Here is a 15,344-nt window from a genome sequence, read left to right as displayed (position 1 = left end):
GCTGCTGCACTCCAGCTTGGCAACAGAGCGAGGCTCCGTCTAAAAAAAAAAAAAAAAAAAAAAGGCCAGGCACAGTGGCTCACGCCTGTAATCCCAGCACTTTGGGAGGCCGAGGCAGATGGATCACCTGAGGTCGGGAGTTTGAGACCAGCCTGGCAAACATGGTGAAACCCTACCTCTACTAGGTGGCAGGTGCCTGTAGTCCCAGCTACTCGGGAAGCTGAGGCAGAAGAATCGCTTGAAGTCGGGAGGTGGAGGTTGCAGTGAGCCAAAATTGCACCACTGTACTCCAGCCTGGGCAACAGAGTGAGACTTCATCTCAAAAAAATAAAAAGAAAAATAAAAGCAGAAGGAAAGGAAACATGTTTATGTATTATAGGGCATTAGGAAAATATCTATTTTCCTGCTTATGGGTTTAGATTTAGGGATCTTAAACTCCAATTATTTCAGAGGACAGGCTATACTATATATGGGTGAAGCAATTAGATATAATAGGGAGGAGGGGTGGGGAATGGAAATTGCATGCCTCTTTTTTTTTTTTTTTTAAGATGGAGTCTTGTTCTTGTCACCCCTAAGCTTCAGTGCGATGGCACGATCTAGGCTCACTGCAACTTCCGCCTCGTGGGTTCAAGCAATTCTCCTGCCTCAGCCTCCCAAGTAGCTGGGATTACAGGTGCCTGCCACCATGGCCAGCTAATTTTTGTATTTTTAGTAGAGATGGGGTTTCACCATGTTGGCCAGGCTGGTCTCCAACTCCTGACCTCAGGTGATCCACCCAACTCGGCCTCCCAAAGTGCTGGGACTACAGTCGTGAGTGCTGCACCCATCCGAAATTGCATGCCTCTTCTAAAGACATTAAAAATAATTTTAAGGGCCGGGCGTGGTGGCTCACGCCTGTAATCCCAGCATTTTGGGAGGGCAAGGTTGGTGGATCACCTGAGGTCAGGAGTTCGAGACCAGCCTCACCAACATGGAGAAACCCCATCTACACTAAAAATACAAAATTAGCCAGGCTTAGCCAGGCGTGGTGCCACATGCCTGTAATCCCAGCTACTTGGGAGGCTGAGGCAGGAGAATTGCTTGAACCCAGGAGGCAGAGGTTGTGGTGAGCCGAGATCACGCCATTGCACTCCAGCCTGGGCAACAAGAGCAAAACTCTGTCTCAAAAAAAAAAAAAAAAAATTTAAAACAGCAACAACAATAACACAGGGTGCTAATCAAAGATGTCTGTGGGCTGAATTCACTTCAAAGGCAGCTCTCATTTGTGAACTTTAGTTTAGATTTTACAATTGTCTTTGTGAATTAACATTTGCCCTTGAAAGGTGTGTTTGCATGTGGGGATCTAGGTCAGCGTGTTCCAACAGTTACTGGCTGGACAATTTTAAGGATAAAGAAGCACATTTGGGCCGGGCGCGGTGGCTCACGCTTGTAATCCCAGCACTTTGGGAGGCCGAGGCGGGCAGATCACGATGTCAGGAGATCGAGACCATCCTGGCTAACACGGTGAAACCCCGTCTCTACTAAAAATACAAAAAAAAATTAGCCGGGCATGTTGGCGGGCGCCTGTAGTCCCAGCTACTCGGGAGGCTGAGGCAGGAGAATGGCGTGAACCCGGGAGGCGGAGCTTGCAGTGAGCCGAGATCGTGCCACTGCACTCCAGCCTGGGCGACAGAGCAAGACTCCGTCTCAAAAAGAAAAAAAAAAAAAAAAAAAAGAAGCATATTTGTCACTCACAGTGGTGAGGAAACAAACACTTAGAGGGCCTATGTACCCACCTGGGCTCTTCTGTGGCCTGGAACACCAAAAGCTATGACAAGTTTGCGAGAGTTGTCTGAAGCATTTGGGTTTTTTTTTTGACCAAATAACTCAGACTTGGAGAATGAACCACTGGGAGAGGCAAGAGAGAATTCCCAGGATGAGACCAACTCTGTGGATAATGACTGGAGGTTCCCAAAGGCAGGTGGATGACCACACAGCAGAAGTTAGGAAATGGCAGGACTGTCAGACCTGTGGGTAGGGTAAAAAGATTATAAATTAGGTTTTCCACAAGGCACCCCCCTGGGAAGGAAGTAATATATTGTTAGCTTTCCTGGGACAATCAGAAAGGTCATTTAGCAAGATCACCATTGATACACTAAAACTTGGATGTACAAAAAATCCATAACTTGATCAATTAGTATGACTAATCTCATTTTGTTTCCCAACACCTGACTTCCTATTATGGTGGTAGTTGCAGGGCAAGGGACTCATTTTGCTCGCCTCCCTTGTAGAGCCTTTGTGGTAAAAGTTCATTAAGCTAAAACCATAGTGACATGAGAAATTTGAGAGTGGAATATAGACTTTATTCTTAAAGCAGTGAGTCTGTGTGGCCATGAGTCTAAGTTCCTAATGAATGAGATTAAGTGAAAGTATTGATGGGACTTCTAGGAAGACAGCTTAAATAGAGCTCCTACCTATCAAATGCACTATAATTGCACAACCAGAGCAGATTGTGTTATGTTTAATTTTTCCCTCTTCCTAAAATATTATTTCCTTACGTTACTTCAACCATTCACTAAGTCTAATAGACTTATACTGTCTTATGTAGTGAAGGTGTGGAGAATAAGGGGATAAAGAATTAAAGAAAAATGTGCCTTGCCTCACATTTACTCTTTTGCTACACCCATCACAGGGAATAATATCCTACAAAGAAAGTGTGTCCAGGAGTTTGGGGCAATGATCTGCAATTAAGTGAGTGGGGACCCATGATGGAGCAGATGGTTGGGGGAGAGCATTTGAAGCACCCAGGAACAGTGTGCAGTTTCCAATTACTAGGGTGATAACTCTGAAGGGACATAAACCAATAACCCTCCACCTACACTAGAGTAAGGAGAGAGGCTAATTCTAGCAGTAGTCATGCTAAGTGGTATTCTTTTTTCTTTTTTTTTTGAGACAAAGTCTCACTCTCTCGACCAGGCTGGAGTGCAGTGGCACGATCTCAGCTCACTGCAACCTCCGCCTCCCAGGTTCAAGCGATTCTCCTGCCTCAGCCTCCCAAGTAGCTGCTATTACAGGCGTGCGCCACCACACCCAGCTAATTCTTGTATTTTTAGTAGAAATGGGGTTTCACCATGTTGCCCAGGCTGGTCTGGAACTCCTGACCTCGTAATCCGCCCGCCTTGTCCTTCCAAAGTGTTGAGATTACAGGCATGAGCCACTGTGCCCGGCCCCCTATTCTTTTAGTGTGCATTAAAACCACATAGGGGATATGACTGTTACTACATTGGTAAAATGTTATAAGGGGGCTGGGCGCGGTGGCTCACTCCTGTAATCCCAGCACTTTGGGAGGCCGAGACGGGCGGATCATGAGGTTAGGAGAACAACACCATCCTGGCTAACACAGTGTAACCCCGTCTCTACTAAAAATACAAAAAATTAGCCGGATGTGGTGGCGGGCGCCTGTAGTCCCAGCTACTCGGGAGCCTGAGGCAGGAGAATGGTGTGAACCCAGGAGGCAGAGCTTGCAGTGAGCCGAGATCGCCACTGCACTCCAGCTTGGGCGACAGAGGGAGACTCCGTCTCAAAAAATAATAATAATAAAAAATAATTTCAAAAACTGTTATAAGGGGATGGAAGATGACTATTTGCTCTTCAACAGCCTTTCCTTAGCCTACAACAGCTTTGTTTATCATTATTATTATTATTTTTTTTTGAGATGGAGTCTTGCTCTGTCACCCAGGCTGGAGTGCAGTGGCAGGATGTCAGCTCACTACAACCTCTGCCTCCGGGGTTCAAGCCGTTCTCCTGCCTCAGCCTCCCAAGTAGCTGGGATTACAGGCACATGACACCACACCCAGCTGATTTTTGTATTTTTAGTAGAGACGGGGGTTTCACCATGTTGGCCAGGCTGGTCTCGAACTCCTGACCTCAGGTGATCCACCCTCCTCGGCCTCCCAAAGTGCTGAGATTGCAGGTGTGAGCCTTCACGCCCAGCCATGCTTATCATTACTGTTAATAGAGCGTATGAGACTATAACGAAAATAATCATAGTTTCCAATTGAAAAATTTTTGAACTTCATGATCTGTGGAATAAAGGACTTATGAGATAAAATATGAAATCTGGACCTTTCCAGATAATTTAGGACATATCATTGCCCCAACCAAAACACATAGGCAAACTCATGGGCACGTATTAATAATTACCTTTACACTCTTGAAATTGTAATTTTGACCTCCCTTAATTTAGAGGCTCATTAAGGAAGGATTAAGTTTATGTTGCTATCTCTTGAGTAAAGTTTCAAAAGTAAGGTTTAAATCAGGGAATGGGTCAGAATAGCTATATTCTCTTTTTCAGTTCTGGGTGGTTTCTTTTTTTTTTTTTTTTGAGACGGAGTCTCGCTCTGCTGCCCAGGCTGGAGTGCAGTGGCATGATCTCAGCTCAGCTCATTGCAACCTCCACCTCTGGGTTCAAGTGATTCTCCTGCCTCAGCCTCCCAAATAGCTGGGATTACAAGCATGTGCCACCACACCCAGCTAATTTTTTGTATTTTTAGTAGAGATGGGGTTTCACTGTGTTAGCCAGGATGGTCTCGATCTCCTGACCTCGTGACCTACCCGCCTCGGCCACCCAAAATGCTGGGATTACAGGCATGAGCCACCGCACCCAGCTTCCTTTTGCTTTTTAATCACTATAGATGATTTAGGAGGTTATTTGCTAAGTGAAGACCAGCCCTCCTGAAATTTTTTCCCAGTTTTCCTAGACCTAGATAGATGCCCAACTGCTTAACATATTCTCTTCAATTGGTTCTCCTCATATCAAATATCAACTTGCAAAATATTCTGAGAAGTGAGATAAGCAGTGTCCACGTTCTCCCATGAAGGAGGCTAGCAAAAATAAACTAAGGCCCCCTGCTTTAAGGGTAAAGGTCATATTCCACTCTCCAATGTTTCTATTATTTCAGCCTAGTGAACTTTCACCCACAAAAGACTTTCTTTGAACAGTGTGATCAAAAACAAAAACAAGGTCTTTAATTTTTTTTTTTTTTTTAGATTGTTTACTTACAGCTAAACCTTTAGACAGGAGGCCAACTCTCAGTGGTCATTTTCAAATAGGTTTACTTTGGACTGGCGAGATTTTTAAAAAATCCACAACTTTCAAATAGACATGTGAATGATGCCAGTATTCTTGACTTTATCTGTTTTTCTGAAGTATTTACTCTCTCTAACGGAACACCTTAGGGGAGTACTATGGATTTAAGAGAATGACTTTAATGGGGACTCTGTCCCAAAAAAAAGGCCAGGTGCGGCGGCTCACGCCTATACTCCCTGCACTTTGGGATGCTGAGGAAGGCGGATCGCCTGAGGTCAGAGGTCAGAAGTTTGAGACCAGCCTGACCAATATGTAGAAACCACCCTGTCTCTACTAAAAATACAAAATTAGACGGGAGTGATGGCGCATGCCTGTAATCCCAGCTACTCAGGAGGCTGAGGCAGGAGAGTCGCTTGAATCCAGGAGGCGGAGGTTGCGATGAGCCGAAATCACACCATTGCACTCCAGCCTGGGCAACAAGAGTGAAACTCCATCTCAAAAAACAAACAAAAAAGGCAAATCTATTTTTTATATTCTTTGATAAACAGCATAGGGAACTATACTTAATGTGTCTCAGGACATTTTAAATCTAGTATGTATACATTTGTTGGCATTTGAAGAGTAAGCTTCAAATATCTACAAATTTTACTCACATGGGAGAGAAAAGTTAATGCCTTCATTTATTCATATGTTGGTTCAAAGAAGGTTTGACAGGCAGAGTGCGGTGGCTCACACCTGTAATCTCAGCACTTTGGGAGGCTGAGATGGGCGGATCACGAGGTCAGGAGATCCAGACCATCCTGGCTAGCATGGTGAAACCCCGTCCCTACTAAAATACAAAAATTAGTTGGGCATGATAGCATGCCTGTAATCCCAGCTACTCCAGGGGCTGAGGCAGGAGAATCACTTGAACCTGAGAGGCAGAGACTGCAGTGAGCGGAGATTACGCCATTGCACTCCCGCCTGGGCAACAGAGCAAGACTCTGTCTCAAAAACAAACAAACAAACAAAAAACAAAGAAGGTTTGACTCTCTGCATATCTTTTATTTTTGTCTCAATCATGTCTTAATGGGCCCATTTTATTTAAAATTCCCTCAGCTCAGAGGTAATCAACTCTTTTCAGTTTGCTGGGACATTCCCAGTGCTAAAACTGGAATAAGACCCACACACCAGGAAATCCCTCTGTTCGAGTCAAGACTGCAGCTATGGCCGGGCGCGGTGGCTCACGCTTGTAATCCCAGCACTTTGGGAGGCCGAGGCGGGCGGATCACGAGGTCAGGAGATCGAGACCACGGTGAAACCCCGTCTCTACTAAAAATACAAAAAATTAGCCGGGCGCGGTGGCGGGCGCCTGTAGTCCCAGCTACTCGGAGAGGCTGAGGCAGGAGAATGGCGTGAACCCGGGAGGCGGAGCTTGCAGTGAGCCGAGATCGCGCCACTGCACTCTAGCCTGGGCGACAGAGCGAGACTCTGTCTCAAAAAAAAAAAAAAAAAAAAAAAAAAAAGACTGCAGCTATTTAGCCCAGATAATTAATCCCAACACTTTGGGAGACCAAGGCGGGTGGATTACGAGGTCAGGAGTTCAAGACCAGCCTGGCCAAGATGGTGAAACCCCGTCTCTACGAAAAATACAAAAATTAGCTGGGCGTGGTGGCGGGTGCCTGTACTCCCAGCTACTCGGGAGGCTGAGGCAGAGAATTGCTTGAACCCAGGAGGCGGAGGTTTCAGTGAGCAGAGATCCTGCCACTGCACTCCAGCCTGGGTGACAGAGTGAGACTCCATCTCAAAAAAAAAAAGAAATCTATCACGTCACCCAATTTAAAGAAACTTAAAAAAAAATGTAGAGACGTAGAGACGAGGTCTTGCTATGTTGCTCAGGCTGGTTTCAAGGGATCCTCCTACCTTGGCCTCCCAAAGTACTGGGATTAACCATGTGAAGCCACAGTGCCCTGCCAATGCCATCCCTACCAGCAGTATTTTTTTTTTTAATCTTCAAGCAACACATCTTCTCCCTATTCAACATTTCTCATATTCTTTTATAATTGTGATTACTCTCTTCTGAATACATTTTTATTTGACCATATTCCTCTTAAATTGTAGTTTCTAGAAATAACCAGCAGAGTAGAGTGGATGCGTCCCCTCTTTTGTTCTAGAGTCTATGCTTCCTTTAATTCAGCCTAATATCTTAATATTTTTCTTGGAAGTCATTTATGTCGATTAAGTTCTTATCTACTAAAACTTAGAAGCATTTTTCTCATGTACTTCTGTTAGGCTATATTCCTTATCTTGTACTTGTGCAGTTATTTTTTCTTAGTTTGAAGTGCAGGATCTTACATTTAACTTTGTTAAACTTAGTTTTCAAACTCTCTCTGTTTTTTTAAAATCACCTATTCCCAACTTTGATTCCTAGGTTTGACGAACACACTTTCTAGGACTTCATTCATGTCAGTTACAGAATTATTAAAAGGACAAATTGGAAACTTTTCTTTATGTTTATATTAATCCATTAATTAATTTTTACTTACAACAATTTAATGCATTTCTGGTTAACCTAACTTACTAAGAAAAACTCATATTTCTTTACTTCATCTAATACAAGGCTAATGTGATGGGAAAGTAAAGTCAGCAACAATAGATACTGCTTTGTGATGATAAAGTATTTTGCTACTTCCATTAAAACCATAGACTTGCTTTCTAAGCCACATGTTTTTCCACCAAAGATGGTATTTCCTATTGCTATGATTTGAATGTGTCTCCCAAATTTTATGTATTGCAAACTTTAATCCCCAATGCATATGTTGATTAGAAGTGGGGCCTTTGGGATGTAATCAGGATTAGATAATAGGTAAGTCATCAGGGTGGGGCCTCCATGATATGACTGGTGGGTGGCTTTAAAAGAAGACGAAGAGGGCCAGGCGTGGTGGCTCACGCCTGTAATCTCAGCACTTTGGGAGGCAAGGCAGGCGGATTATAAAGGCAGGAGTTCCAGGCCGGGCGCGGTGGCTCACGTCTGTAATCCCAGCACTTTGGGAGGCTGAGGCAGGTGGATCGCGAGGTCAGGAGATCCATCCTGGCTAACATGGTGAAACCCCGTCTCTACTAAAAAATACAAAAAAATTAGCCGGGCGTGTTGGCGGGTGCCTGTGGTCCCAGCTACTCGGGAGGCTGAGGCAGGAAAATGGCGTGAACCCGGCAGGCGGAGTTTGCAGTGAGCCGAGATCGCGCCACTGCACTCCGGCCTGGGCGACAGAGCAAGACTTTGTCTCAAAAAAAAAAAAAAAAAAAAAGAATAAGGTCAGGAGTTCCAGACCAGCCTGGCCAGTATGGTGAAACCCCATCTCTACTAAAAATACCAAAAAATGGCCGGGCACAGTGGCTCACGCCAGTAATCCCAGCACTTTGGGAGGCCGAGGCGGGCGGATCACTTGAGATCAGGAGTTCAAGATCAGCCTAACATGGAGAAACCCCATCTCTACTAAAAATACAAAATTAGCCAGGCACTGTGGCGCATGCCTGTAATCCCAGCTACTCGGAAGGCTGAAGCAGGAGAATCGCTTGAACCCAGGAGGCAGAGGTTGCGGGTGAGCTGAGATCGTGCCACTGCACTCCAGGCTGGCCACAGAGCGAGACTCCGTCTCAAAAAAAAAAAAAAAAAAACAAAATTAGCCGGGCGTGGTGGTGCATGCCTGTAATCCCAGCTACTCGGGAGGCTGAGGCAGGAGAATTGCTTGAACCCGGGAGGTGGAGGTTACAATGAGCTAAGATCGTGCCACTGCACTCCAGCCTGGGCGACAGAGTGAGACACTGTCTCAAAAAGATAAAAAAAAAAAAAAAGAAAAAAAGAAAAAGAAGAAGAGGAAAAGAGGCCTGAGCTGACATGCATGCTCTTGCCCTCTCACCATGTGATTGACGCCCTCCGCCATGCTATGATGCCAAGATGCCTCACTGAATGTTGGCACCATGCTCTTGGATTGCTCAGCCTCCAGACTGTAAAAAATAAACCTCTGTCCTTCATGAATTCTCAAGTCTCAGATATTCAGTTATAGCAACAAAAAATGGACTAAAATATCTATTGTGACTTTCCACCTTATTTACTGTGCTTGTCACTAAGCAAGTTTTGGTTATTAAGAAGATCAAATCTTAAAGAACAAAAATTTGCTCTTGTTAAGGATGTTCAAAAAATATATCAAGGATTTCTCAGGTAATTCCAAAAGAAAAGCTTCAAGTAAACTTAGGAATAAATATATATTCTTCCAAATCTATTCATTTAAAAGGCACAAAACACTTTGGAACTGCAAGTTTCGCTGTATTTGTTAACCCATCAGAGACAGTTTAGCCCACTCGTCAAATACATAAGCTTTGGCCTGGTTCAACTCCTGGTTCTACCACTTGCCAAGTGTTTGACTTTGGGCAAGTTTATCAGTGCTTAGCACAATACCTGACATCTAGTGAGAGCTATAAAAAAGGAGTGTGATATTATAATAAATATATTTGGTTTTCAACCCCATTTCTTGACCTACAACTTCTAAAAAAGCCTTACAGTTTCCAAAGTGATGGGTTTTGTATGCTAGTGAGATGACTGGTGGCGAGGGGCTGGTCATCAGAAAGATCAAGGCATAATTAGAGGGGTGGGACTTTAAGCCCCAGCCCCCAGCTTCCAGGGAGGGAAGAGGGGCTGAAAGTTAAGTTGCTCACCATGGCCAAAGGTGTAATCAATCATGCTTGCATAATGGAGTTTCCATAAAACCCCCAAAGAACTGAGTTTGTAGAACTTCTAGATAGCTGAACACATGAAGGTTCCCAGAGGGTGGCAAGCCTACGGAGGGCATGCAAGTTCCGTGTCCTTTCCTGTACCTCGTCCTATGCATCTCTTCATCTCTTCATCTGTATCCTTTGTAATATCCTTTTTTTTTTTTTTTTTAGACAAGAGTCTCACTCTGTCGCCCAGGCTGAAGTACAGTGGCACAATCTCAGCTCACTGCAACCTCTGCCTCCTGGGTTCAAGTGATTCTCCTGCCTCAGTCTCCCAAGTAGCTGGGACTACAGGCATGAGCCACCAAGCCTAATTTTTGTATTTTTAGTAGAGATGGGGTTTCACCATGTTGGCCAGGCTGGTCTCGAACTGCTGACCTCCAGCGATCCACCTGCCCCAGCCTCCCGAAGTGCTGGGATTATAGGCTTCAGCCACAGCGCCCAGACTATAATATCCTTTATAATAAACCAGTAAGCATATGTAAATGTTTCCCTGAGTTCTGTGAGCTGTTCTAGTAAATTAATCGAATTCAAGGAGGGGGTCATGGAGTCTCTGATTTATAGCTGATCAGTCGGAAGCACAGGTAAAACAACCTGTAACTTGCAATTGGCCTCAGAAGTTGGGGGGCAGTCTTAGGAACTGAGGTTTAAATCTGAAAGGCAGTCCTCAACTGTGGTATCTGAGGGTATCTCCAGGTAGTGTCAGAATTGAATTAAATTACAGGACATCCACATTCAGCTGGTGTCTGTTACAGAATCACTTGCCTGCTGGGTTTGTGGGGAAAACCCCCCACAAATTGGTCACAGAACTCTTCTGTGTTGGTTGTTCTGTAAGAGAAGAGGAAAAAACAGTTTGAGTTTTTCTATTCATGGAGAAATTAGTGGTTATTGAGCATCTATTTATGTTAGGCACTACATGAAGTACTTAACATGCTGTTTCATTTTTTCTCTAATGATTCTAAGAAGGAGACATCCTTGTTATCTTCAATTCACAGATGAGAAGATTAAGACACAGAAATATTGGACAATTTGTTTCAGGTAAAAATGGAAGGATGTACACTAAGTCTCTCTAACTCCAAACCAAAATCCCGAACATAATTTTATCCTGCTATTCCTTGAACACAGATATAATCTTCACTAGGCCTGATAACTTTAGAAGTCTCAGTAGGAAAGATACAGACAATCAACCAGTCAGGGAGTTTTTATGGACCCCAAAAGTTCCTCTGCAGCATGGTCTTACCTTGGTGATTCACCAGGGTGAGGTTCTGGTCCACAGCCATATAGGCTTAGAAATCCAATCGGCTAACACACAGATTATGGATTTATCTCCCAAAGCAGACTCAAGCTTCCAGAGGCTGGTATTCAAAACGAGAATACCAGTTTATTCATAAAATTTTGAATAGAAATAGAAAAATATAATGGCCAAGGGTCAAAACATTCGTGTCCTGTGAGCAGCACTTGGGAAGTCAGATGGTAAGAGTAGGTTGCTTACAGAGTAAATAAGGGCATCTGTTTTATTTAATAAACTTTTCTTTTTTTTTTTTTGAGACAGGGTCTCACTGTGTCACCCAGGCTAGAGTGCACTGGTGCAATCTTGGCTCACTGCAGCCTCCACCTCCAGGGTTCAAGCAATTCTCCTGCCTCAGCCTCCCAAATAGATGGGACTACAGGTGCACACCACCACACCCAGCTAATTTTTGTGTTTTTTTCTTTTGGTAGAGATGGGGTTTCACTGTGTTGGCTAGGCTGGTCTTGAACTCCTGACCTCAAGTGATCCGCCCACCTTGGCTTCCAAAATCCTGGGATTACAGGCATGAGCCACCGTGCCCGGCCTATTTAATAAATATTTACAGGCCATGATAAATTCAAACCCATTCAGCTCCAAAGCAGCCACTTCCAGAATGGAACAGGCTAGTGAAACCTCTTACCTACAAACACTTGGATAAACACCAACAGCATTTGCCTCTGAGACACTCTGTCTTCCTAAACTATTTTTTTTTTTTTTTGAGACGGAGTTTTGCTGTTGTTGCCCAGGCTGGAGTGCAATGGCGCGATCTTGGCTCACCGCACCCTCTGCCTCCCGGGTTCAAGCGATTCTTCTGCCTCAGCCTCCCGAGTAGCTGGAATAACAGGCATGCACCACCATGCCCAGCTAATTTTGAATTTTTAGTAGAGACGGGGTTTCACTGTGTTACCTGGGCTAGTCTAGAACTCCCAACCTCAGGTGATCTGCCCACCTCAGCCTCCCAAAGTCCTGGGATTACAGGTGTGAGCCTATTTTAAGATTATAGCATAATCTTGCCTACCAGGGAGCCATTTTACCTCTTTACTAAGACTGAATAACTATACTTTGACCCACTGTGCATTGATCTTAAGGTTAAAATCTGAAAGGGCAACTTTAATTCCATGGTTTCATAGGGAGTCCTCTCACTGAGGCTCCAAAGTATTGACAGCAGCAATAAGAGAAAAGATCCCTCTGGTAGAAGCTGCCTTCTTTCTGAAGGTTTTGCTGGTTGGCTCTCCAACTTCAGAAACAGAGACTGTCGCCATCAGATTTTTGCCTGTCTACCGAAAACTAAAGGATAACAAACACTGTTTCTGTAGCTACCAAAGAGACAGACTGCTTGGAGAAAGATTTACATAGCTCTGCAGACACCCTGGTAGTGCCAGCTCCAGGGGAGTCGGTGCACATGGTGTGAAGCAATTTTTTTTTCCTGGCTTTTTGCCATAGATTCAGGCAGCTACAGCAACAGCAACAGCAGTGGTTCTTACTCGCATGCAGAGCTTCCAGAATGCTTGGGAGTTTCCTGATGATAAAAACTTGTGAAAGATAAAGGTAGAAGTTCTACTAGGTAGAGCAGCCAAGACTTAAAGGAGGACAGTTGCCCTCAGAACCTTTGGACCCCGGGTAACTGCCGAGCTTAAAGTGAAGGAAAGAATGCTCACTGCCTGCATGTGCTACATGACACCTTGCACAGCAGATCACGGAGAAAGAATAGTATGGACAAACTCCTCTCCTTCTGCATCTTCACGGTACAGGGAAGAGGAAGAGGGTCCTGGGGGAACAGAGTTTTTCCAGCATTATGGAGCTGCCACATTGGGAAAACATAATGAGAACTGAAGCCCCTGCCTATCAAGGCCAACTCTTTCCAGCTCTTTTCAGCCACATGGAGAGAATCTCAGGTAGACCCAGAGCTCCTGGTACATGGACACAGAACACTGGGTACAGTCAATTATACCCACAGCCTCTTCCTAGAGTGTTCTCTAGATGATGCTAGGAGAGAGGGGTAGGGCAGATCAGGGCAGTCAAACTACAGTTACTGATTTTCTTCACTGAAGGCCAACTAGGGTTCTAGACAGCCAAGCTCACTCATGAGGCCCCAAAGTACTGACAGCAGCAATAAGAGACAAGATCCCTCTGGTAGAAGCTGGTGATCAATGTATTGTGATTTCTTTCCATATTCCACCTCTTTCCAACATTCACATATTAAAGTGAAGTCCCCACCAACTCAGTATGAAGACTTGGCCCTGTTATACCTCCAGATTCTTGCAAGAGGTTTGTTTTCTGAACATTTCCCTCTGTGTACACCCCTCTTGTCTTAATTGGCCCTACCCACTGAGGTGGATTCCAGATCCTTCTCCTGTATCTTTGGCTTGGCTCAAGCCTCTGGCCCCTCCACTGCAAAGTCTAAAAGCAGGGAGATGGCCAAAATAGGCAGTGAGGGAAGAACAGAGGCATTCCAATTGCATCTGCTCAGTCTCTCAGCAATCCTCTGTCAGGGAACCTCTCAGGGTTACTGCCTGGCCTAGAGAGTCTCCCTTTCCTCACTGCATAAGAGGAGGGTGAGACACAGAACAAAGTCTCTCAGAGGCTGTCTGCTGCGTGCTGAAAGTCAGCCACTGTTGTTGAATATGGGTGTTCTCCATAGGCTCCATTCTGGATGTAATTCCACAGAGCCGTTTTCTGGGTCTGTTTGAGCAAGGGTCTGGCTGAGCATTCTTCCAACATGACTCCTTGCCATATCTCTAGTTGTCATTGGCTCTCAGGGGAGTTGCTGTTCACGGTTTTCACAGGTTAACTGCTATTGTTGTTATTATTCTTAGCTGGCATGCAGAGTGGCAGACTTCAACAAATCCCGGCAATAGTGACAAGCTACCACTTTAGCAAAGTTTGATTGATTGATTAAAAAAATGTTTTTGAACATTGGCGTGTACATGAAACACTTGATGATGTAGATGGAAATAAAGATGAACAAGAAAATGAATTCTCTTCTCCAGGAGGTTACATTCTAATGGAGACATAGGTGCAGACATAAATCATTATAATATAAAGTCCAGATAGAAGGACAGGTCACGGCTGGGCGCGGTGGCTCACGCCTGTAATTCCAGCACTTTGGGAGGCCGAGGTGGATTACGAGGTCAGGAGATCGAGACCATCCTGGCTAACACGGTGAAACCCCATCTGTACTAAAAATACAAAAAATGAGCCGGGCTTGGTGGCAGGTGCCTGTAGTCCCAGTTACTCAAGAGGCTGAGGCAGGAGAATGGTGTGAACCCGTGAGGCAGAGCTTGCAGTGAGTCGAGATCACGCCACTGCACTCCAGTCTGGGTGGCAGAGCGAGACTCTGTCTCAAAAAAAAAAAAAAAAAAAAAAAAAAGGACAGGTCACAGTTATAATGCTCACACCTGGTAAGTTGAAGGAGAGCATTTTCATCTAGGAGGCCACCAGGTAGATGTCTGTTGACTTCCTGGGATATCCTGATTCTGTTTTTGCTTAAGAAACCAACATCTGGCCCAGCGCGGTGGCTCATGCCTGTACTCCCAGCACTTTGGAAGGCTGAGGCGGGCAGATCACTTGAGGCTAGGAGTTCAAGACCAGCCTGGGCAACATGGTGAAACCCCGTCTCTATTAAAAATACAAAAAAAGTTAGTCAGGTGTGGTGGTGGGCCCCTGTAATCCCAGCTACTCTGGAGGGCTGAGGTAGGAGAATCATTTAAACCCAGGAGGCGAGGTTGCAGTGAGCCAAGATTGCACCACTGCATTCCAGCCCAGGCAACAGAGTAAGACTCCATCTCAAAAAAAAAAAAAAAAAGCCAACATCAAGGTTAAAAAAGGCAATTGTGGCCAGGCACGGTGGCTCACACCTGTAATCCCAATGCTTTGGGAGGCCGAGGTGGGCAGATCACTTGAGGTCAGGAGTTCAAGACCAGCCTGGGCAACATGGCGAAACCCTATCTCTACTAAAAATACAACAAAAATTAGCCGGGCGTTGTGGCGGTCGCCTGTAGTCCTAACTACTCAGGAGGCTGAGGTACAAGAATCGCTTGAACCCGGGAGGCGGTAGCTGCAGTGAGCTGAGATCGCGCCACTCTACTCCAGCCTGGGCGACACAGTAAGACTCTGTCTCAAAAAAAAGAAGAAAAAAAGTCAATTGTAACATGTCAAGCACCATAAAATAAATACTTAGTAATGCCTTATGTGCATATAAGAGGAGTTTGGTATGTTATCATTTTCTTTTAAATT

At 44.9% G+C, this 15,344-nt stretch overlaps 1 long non-coding RNA gene across 5 annotated transcripts in view; it reads right to left on the bottom strand.

Annotated features, from left to right (window-relative positions):
- Positions 1-1,817: 1,817 nt before the first annotated feature.
- Positions 1,818-15,344, bottom strand: part of LOC134734173 (uncharacterized) — a 59,009-nt gene continuing 45,482 nt past the window's right edge. The window contains exons 3-4 of one of the 5 annotated variants that reach the window (XR_010117510.1): positions 14,507-15,221; positions 6,578-10,648 (exon numbers count right to left, since the gene is read on the bottom strand). This is a non-coding gene — a long non-coding RNA (uncharacterized lncRNA). The other 4 variants (XR_010117507.1, XR_010117508.1, XR_010117505.1 and 1 more) reach the window with 4 other exon arrangements.

This window comes from Symphalangus syndactylus, chromosome 12 (genome assembly GCF_028878055.3).
Source record: "Symphalangus syndactylus isolate Jambi chromosome 12, NHGRI_mSymSyn1-v2.1_pri, whole genome shotgun sequence".
NCBI lineage: Eukaryota > Metazoa > Chordata > Mammalia > Primates > Hylobatidae > Symphalangus > Symphalangus syndactylus.
The sequence above is the reverse complement of the archived record's forward strand: the minus strand, read 5'-3'. Positions and strand labels throughout refer to the sequence as shown.